We start from the raw sequence: 8,259 nt of genomic DNA on the forward strand, positions 1-8,259 counted from the left end.
CACCTGTTTAGTTGGGTAGAATTGGAATTCCATTCTCGTTCTTGATTGAATGACATTTTCTCGTTTGAATGAATGGCCACTTGTAAGCACCCAATTTTCTTCGATCCCCTTTCTAACCCACTTCTCATACTCCAAATGCCCAATCAGACATCACCAATATTTTTAGAACATGCCAAAACCCTAGAAACCAAATTTTAACTCAAATACCATCAAATTTTAACCCACTTCTCATTTTCAACTGATTATAACAATAAATTGGTTTCCCCTATATAGTCGATCCAATAAATCTTGCCTTTCTAAGTCCCGATTGACAGATGGCTCCCTATCCACGTAGTCCATCCATTCTTGTAGAATGGTCAATGTCAATGCAGTTGCAGTGGTTGCAGCACTGATCACTACAATCAGAAGTTCTTTGTCCATCCGTCAAAGCAAAATATGTGTGAAAAAATGTTAAAATTGGATTCCTCAAATCAATTTAAATCAAGGGAGGGATCAGAAAAGGATGATTTCTTTTTATTAGCAGACGAATACACATGATAATGAAAATTCTAAGCCAAATAAATATTTAAAATAAATATAGTTATCATCCCAAAAATTGATATCTTTATAGATACCTGCAGTTCATTTTGATTTAGGTTATTTGTGAGGGAGACACTTGGGTTTCTTTGCCTATGATGGACAGTTGTTTATAAAGCTCTTCAGTTCATTTTTGCAGGAGGTCTATGATGGACAGTTGTTTATAAAGATAAAAAATGGTGTTTCTTTGCCTATCATGGATCCTTGGGTATGGTAAATTTTCTTTATTTTTATTGACATTTATTTAATTGGGATTTATGTTGTTCTTTACATTGTTAAAATACGCTATTTATGACTATTTTATGTGCTGGACGTCCAGGAGTATTTATGTAATTTTCCTCTCTTATTTGATGAAGTATAAATTAGAATGAAAAGGGCTGATCACCCATTCTTCTCTCTCTCTCTCTCTCTCTAAACATTGCATTGGTTCTTCACTTTCTTCTCTTCTCACATATTCTTTTTTCTTCTTTATTGTCTTTCTTTCAGAATAGAACAAAAGAAAACAAAACTATTTTCTTGATTCTTTGGCATGAAGATCTTTTTTTATTGCGTGCTTATGGTCACTCCCCTTTATTGTTTTTTTTTTTCTCTATTGTGGACTTAGTTCTTTAATTTTTTTTTTTCAACTTTAAGGTGAAACTTATCATATTGCAAAAGAATGAATACTTATATTGCTGGAATGAGTAATTCATCTTGAAAAAATATTGCCATTAATTTTATACCAAGAAGCACTATCAAATCTGTTATTTTAGCTAGTTCTGACTTGGGGGAGAAGTATATCAAAGAATCAAAACTAGAGAAAAAAGAAAAATATACAAGATAATACAATGGATAACAAGATCAACAAACTGTTTGGTAGATGCCTTGGCCAAAAAGGGGTAACAAGAGATAGATTACATTTTGATATGATGTTTCACAGAAAAAGGCCTTTTTTGTGGGAAGGATAGGAAGCAGAAATATAAGCTGCACCTGGTAAAGTGGAACAAAGTGTGTAGCCCAACAAAAGTGGGGGGGGGGGATTGGGAGTAAGGAAGCTGGAGAAAGCTTAATTTAGCCTATCTTGCCAAGTGGATGTGGAATGAACAGCCTGATGCATTACGGAGAATGATTATTCTAGCTAAGCATGGAGCAGATGTGTCATCTTGGGAGCCAGCGGAGACTAGAATGTCTTATGGGTGTGTTGTATGGAGAGCAATTCAAAAAGTGTTGGAGGAATTCAGAAAAGGAATCAGATACAAGGTGGGAGGTGGCACAATAATCAAATTATGGACTGATATTTGGTGTGGGGATCAACATCTTTATCAGAGCTTTCCCAATCTTTATGAGATTGCTCAAAACAAAGACTGCATGGTTGCAGAGGCTTTTGCTTGGGTAGGAGATACTGTAATTTGGTGTCCAATGTTCAGAAGGAATTTAAATGATTGGGAGGTTGGGCAGTGGATGGAGTTGATGCAGCAGCTATCTGGTATAACTCCTAGCTCCATAGACAGAGAGAGGAGAATTTGGAAGTGGGATAAAGAAGGATTTTTCACCGTAAGGTCCTTCTATAACAAACTCACGAAGGTGGAGGTGGTGGATTTCCCAGAAGTTGGTCTATGGAAATCTGCAGCCCCTCCAAAAGCTGCATTTTGTTTATGGGTGGCAGTGTCGGGTAAATGTTTGACAGCTGAGGTTTTGGCCAGAAGAAGGATGCCTATGTTTCCTAGCAAGTGCATTATGTGTGGGGAAGCATCTGAGGGCTTAGAACATTTACTAATCCATTGCAGAGTTGATCGTCTCCTCTGGACAAGGTTTTTGGGGCTGTTTGAAGCTCATTTTTTCCCCATAAAATGTGCTAGCAGTTCTTCAGAGTTGGCAAGGTAATTTGGAGAGCAGGTCTAGCTTTAGTGATCTGGTTGAGCATTGAACAACTCCTTGTTGTGCAGATTTGGTTATTGCTTTTTGTCTAATATATTACTTCACCTTTTTTCTCAAAAAAAAAAAGAAAGAAAAAATATATCAACTAGAGCACTAGTAGATGTAGGTTTTTTCCTTGTTTTTAGAGATTTTGTTAGGGCGGGTCTGATGCTTTTGGGTCTGCTATTGTTGGGTTATTCCTTATCACCCTGTTGTAATTTCCTTTTCCTTTCTCTCTAATAAAGTTTTACTTTTTATTTTTCTTAAAAAAAAAGCACTAGTAGATGTAGGTATACATTTTAATGTGATAGTTAGCCTATGTTTAGAAAATACATGGAGGGGGGCTTGATATAGGAAAGGTGAAAGATAAGAACACTGCTTTCTTGTGTAAATGGATTTGGAGATTCTCCTTGGGTCCTCAATGCTTTGTGGTGTCCATGAAAATACATTGATTTCCAATCTAACAGTATTAGATCAACATTGCATATATCTTGTTCTAGTCCTACTTATTTTAAAACCTGTTGTTTTTAAGGAATTTGTCCATTTATCTTATTTTGCACTTAATCCTTCTTTAGATTCTTCAATTAATACTACGCCATCAGCAAATAACATACACTGTAGTACCTCCTAAATATGTTTAGTCAATTCAGTAATGAGTAGTGCAACTAAATAATGGCTAAGTGCTGAACCTAATTGAAGTTCCATTGCAACTAGAAATTCTATCCCAAGTCACTGATCTGATGTTTCACAGAAACTAAACTGATTGTTTCTAATCATTGTTTTGTCAAATCTAAACTCTATAATATATAGGTTGATTTGAAGCATGCTATTCTTGTTCAGGCTTTTTTCAAAACCTGAGCTCACCTTTTTGTTCACAAAAGCTAGTGTTTGTTTTATATGTATGCAGGATGATGATGATGATGATGACTGGTTTCCCGATGATATTCATGAAGCACTAAAGGTGATGCGTGAAAGAAAGATCTTTGATGTATAGGACATGTATACCATTGTTGATGCTTGGGGTTGGACATGGGAGAGAGAACTAAAGAAAAGACCCCCTCGAAGATGGTCACAAGAATGGGAAGTTGAGTTGGCAATGAAAGTAATGCAGAAGGCATGGTCTTATCCTCTTTTGCCTGGTGCTTTATATTTCTCCAACTGCATAGATATACTCTATTTTTTGGTTTATATTTTCTTCTCTATTACTTTTCTTATTCAATGTTCTTCATGTTTTCTCTTGCTTATTTGCCCATTATGTGGTTCTCCTAAACTTGTATTTGTTTTCCTTTTTTTTTTTTAATTCATCTCTCAAAATCAAACCTTATTAATGGCCTTATATTTGTTTACAAATTTTTGTATTTCAAATTCCCCCACTTATCCATGGTTTGAATAGGAAAAAAATTAGTGGCTTTATATCTTAACATATTATATTAACCCTTCTACTGCTCTACCACAAACTTGAGTGTAAATTTTCTTTATTATCAAAAAAATTAACCACAATGAAATGTACTAAGCTTGAGTATTAAAAAAAATTAACAACAAAGCTTGACCCATTTGTCGTTCTTTAGTTGGGCTTGACCCATTTGTATGTAAAGCTTGATTCAAGAATCTGCTGATAAATACAAAGCATGAAACAAAAAATGAAAACAAAAAACACAGATCTATAAAACACGACAGATCTAACAGAAACCCCTTGGGTTGCCTAAGGTAACCTGAAACATAACAAAAAATGAAAAAAAATACAAATATGATTAGTTCGAGCATTACCATATCTAACGACAACTCTGAAACAAAATACATATTGAGAAGAGCACGAATGTATTTGAGAACAAATCTACAACAGACCTAGAAAAAACAACAGATCTAGAAATGTGTAGATACCAGATGATAAATTTGGACGGAGATGGCGCCGGTTAGAAGATGGTTGGACGGCGGCTGAAAAGAAGATGAAGGGAAATCTCGTGGGGAGCTCATTCATGAAAATAGGTAAAAATGGTACATAAGTGAATTGAAAATCATGAGAGGAACCCAAATATGAGCTTACCTCCGAGAAAGATCACCGAAGATCGCGTCGGTGAGGAGATGGTTGGACAGCGACTGAGAAGAAGATGGTTGCCTCCCTTCAATAAAATTTTTGCACTTCTTTATTTTCGCAGTGGGGTCGCACCTATTTGGTGAGACCCCACATCCTAAAAAATGAGAACCCAATTCTCATCACATCCTAGCAGTTCGCTCAAAACAAACGTGGAAGAATATTCCTATTTTCCCATCTCAGTCGCGCAAACCAAACGAACTGTAAGGGAAGGAGACGAGGAGAAAATCAAGGGAAGTTGTCTCCTTGCCTTAAATTCGGTCAAAAGGCAAGAGATTAATAAAGAGAATCTAGGAAACCATCATTCCTTAGATTAGGATCAAACCATCCTAGCCTTCCATCTCTTTTGAAAACCAAGCCCAAAACCCTAACCTCTCACACTTAAACCCTAACCAAACTCCCCAAATTTGGTCCAAGTTTAACCAAACCCTAAACTAAACCCAGTTCAGTTCTAATGGAACTAAACCACCCCCCAAACCAAACTAGGACCCTTCCCACTTTTTTGAACCAAGAAAAACCAAAGAAAACTAAAAAAAATCAAAGAAAAAGAGGCCATAAGACCCAAATCCGAACCTAACATGGGGGGAGTTTTCATTCTCCCTCATTCTCATTCTCTCTCACTCTCACTATTCTTTCTAATCCCTCTCAAGAACTGAACCCTAGTGATGAGGGCGGATTTGGCCCTCCAATGACATTATGACACCTGGCACTTACAGGCAACTCGCCACAGACAGCTCACCATCATGTAGCCTGGCAACTTAGACAACTCGGCACTGCATAGGCAGTTCACCACTAGGCAACTCATCACCAAGCAGCTTGCCACCAGGCAGCTCGCCTCCTAGTCAGACTGACCACCGCATGACAACCCCGAGGAGCTCACCACGTACCCCGCGTTTTATGGGATTGTGACTTGTAACACGGCAACCTTACCGGTTGGTGGCTTTATGCCCACCTAACACGAAAGCAGGTCCTATCACAGCGAGAATCCAGGAACTGCTCCACCAAACCCATGAGGACTTCAGTATATAAAGACCTCACCCCCTAGGGGCAAAGGGGAGGCGAGAAAATGAGATGGTAACCCCTGCTCTCTAGCTCTCTCATTCTCTAATATCATTATCAGCTCACTACTAAGTGCTGACTTAGCCATCGGAGTTACCTCGCCGGGTATACACCCACGGGCTCTCTGATTCAGTTCTTGCAGGTTCCTCAGCTCCCACCGCCTACAAAGATGAGCAAATCATCTTCAGCTCGGGAGTAGTCGGTTCAGTTCCTGTCGTTGCTGGTAGCCAGGTCAGTTCCTGTAGGGAGCATATGGGCTGTGCTACGCTAGGGAGCTCCACTTCAGCCTCTGAGTCTTCGGCCACTTGGGAGCAGACAAGGTGACGATGCCAATTGATGTTTGGAGGTGCTCCCCAGAGGTGTTTGTTCCGTTATTAAGCCCGACATTGCTAGAAGACGCCATTGATACTGGTGAAAGATTGGTAGAGAAGCCTTTTGAAACGTTTCCCATAGACGACGCCAATAGATGATGCGCAATCCAGCCACTCCTAGTGGGAAGTGATGAGGCTTCTAGCTGGCGACGGGCAAGAGATATCTGCAAGAAGGACGAAGGGACCCGGGGTTGAACACCCGGCGTGGACTCTCCGATGCTTAAGTTAGAACTCGGTAGTGAGCTGAGAAAGAGAATGAGTATGAGAGCTAGAGAGTGGTGAATATGCGATACCGTTGTCTCTGAGGGGTCGGAGTGCTTATATACTGGCGTTTGACAGGTTCGGTGGGGTTGGTCCCGAATCCCTGCTGTGGCGATCCGCTATCAGGTCATACCTCGGAGTGGTTGGCCGTTATTGTCAGGGCCGAGAGCATGCGGGCTACAGTGACAGTTGCGTGGTACGGTCCCGCCAGCTGGGAGATAACCTGCAGGCACGCCGCCACTAGGTGGGAGACAGGGGCGCAACCTTTTGAAATGGCAGGCACAACGCCATCAGACGAGGGACGCGGGAGCAGTCTGGCAGGTACGGCTTTGTCAGATGAGAAAATTCCCGTAGAACGCCAAGCCGCCCCGTAACGAGCTACTTTGTAGTGAGCTACTTTGTGACGAACTACTGGTGGCATGCCGAGGTGATTCTGCCTTGAGGTGAGTTGTCTTCGAGGTGGCCCACTTGCTTGGGCCTGGAGCAAACTTGTTGTTCTAGTTCGCGAACTGGGATGAACTTAAATCGGAGTGAAGCTCGGGACATCGGTGTACTCGAGCTCGCTCTGTGGCGAGCTGATACTTGCTAAGCTGTCACCAGCGTCGACTCATGTCCACGTGCTGGTCCGCCTATGCCGAGCTGTCATATATGTTGAGTCACGTACACGTGTCACCTAGTTAGGGGGTCGGGCCAAATCACCCTTCATCAATTGCCCCCTCACTCCTCGAGCTAGGAGTCTTGCCCTAGCGTGGGGAGTTCATGAAGTGACAGGTGGATTTGACCCATAATTCAAACTACCTTGTTAGACATTGTGAGGTGCATGCACGGACGTCACGCGATTTATAGATCTTGGGACGCCAAAAAACGCGTTAAACTGCCTTTGGTCTCGGAGGACGTGCCGCAGGTTTTACTGTGAACCGTTGGATTGCTTTAATTGGGGCCGTTGTTTTTCGGGCACAGTGGCTATAAATAGGAGGGCCCCATGCCTTTTTTTTTATACCAACCAGCCTTGCTTTTGGCTCTGAGATCACACCTCCGCCTTGCTTGCTTGAGTTCTCCCCGTTCGCGTCGCTCTTTTCAACTTGTCTTCTTCGGTGAGTCTTTTCTGCCTTATCCAACTATGTTTGGGTATCCGTACGATGGTGTCCCTTCCCGGGCGGGTAGTCAAGGCGAAGCCCCCTCGAGCTCAGGGACTCCCTAAGGGGTGGTCTCCGAAGGCTCGGGAAGCCTCTAGTAACTTGGATCCCACCTCCCGAAGTCGGGAGAAGGACAGTTTTGGCCCTTCTTCCATGTCGATGGAGAGACTCTGGGCCCTAGTCTTCCAATACAACCACCCAAGGGAGCTTACCTATAGCCTTCCGACCGGCGATTATCCTTGGGAGAACGATCATGACGAAATCGTGATCTTCGAGGAGCAGCTCGCAGCTGGTCTTCGCCTTCCCTTGCACCCTTTGATAGTAGAGGTACTCACTCATTTTAATGTCACCATAGACCAGTTGCACCCGAATTCTATTCGGAACTTGGTGGGGACCATTTCTTCGTTTTATGAGTATTGTCTTCCTCTTCTCTTGATACCTTCGCCTCTATCCTGTCAATCAAGAATGCTTCCCTTGGAGCTCCTGCAAATAGGCGCTCTTATTATTTTTCCCCCCATCCCGGCTTCAAGGTTCTCGAGTTGCCCAATAAGATCCCAGCCCGGAAGCGGGGCTATTTTGTAGTTCGTAATCCCGAGGGGTGGCCCTTTCCGACCCACTGGCAGGCTGCCATTTAGGATCTGAGCGTTAGCTTGGATCTGAGGATGCAGGAAATGCTACAGTCCTGGGCAGAGATCAGCTTCGTCTGCATGGACTATTTGGCCGAGGACATGCTCGTGCAGGCCGGCCTGAGCCCCGGTAGGTTACCTTTAGGTTTTTCCTCCCTTTCTTGGTTTTTGCGAGCTGGGATAACACCTCTTTGTTTTTTGCAGCTATAATGTCGGATGTGGATGCGCGTTGCCTCCTGTCA

This window comes from Nelumbo nucifera, chromosome 4 (genome assembly GCF_055504915.1).
Source record: "Nelumbo nucifera cultivar China Antique chromosome 4, China Antique-T2T, whole genome shotgun sequence".
NCBI classification, from domain to species: domain Eukaryota; kingdom Viridiplantae; phylum Streptophyta; class Magnoliopsida; order Proteales; family Nelumbonaceae; genus Nelumbo; species Nelumbo nucifera.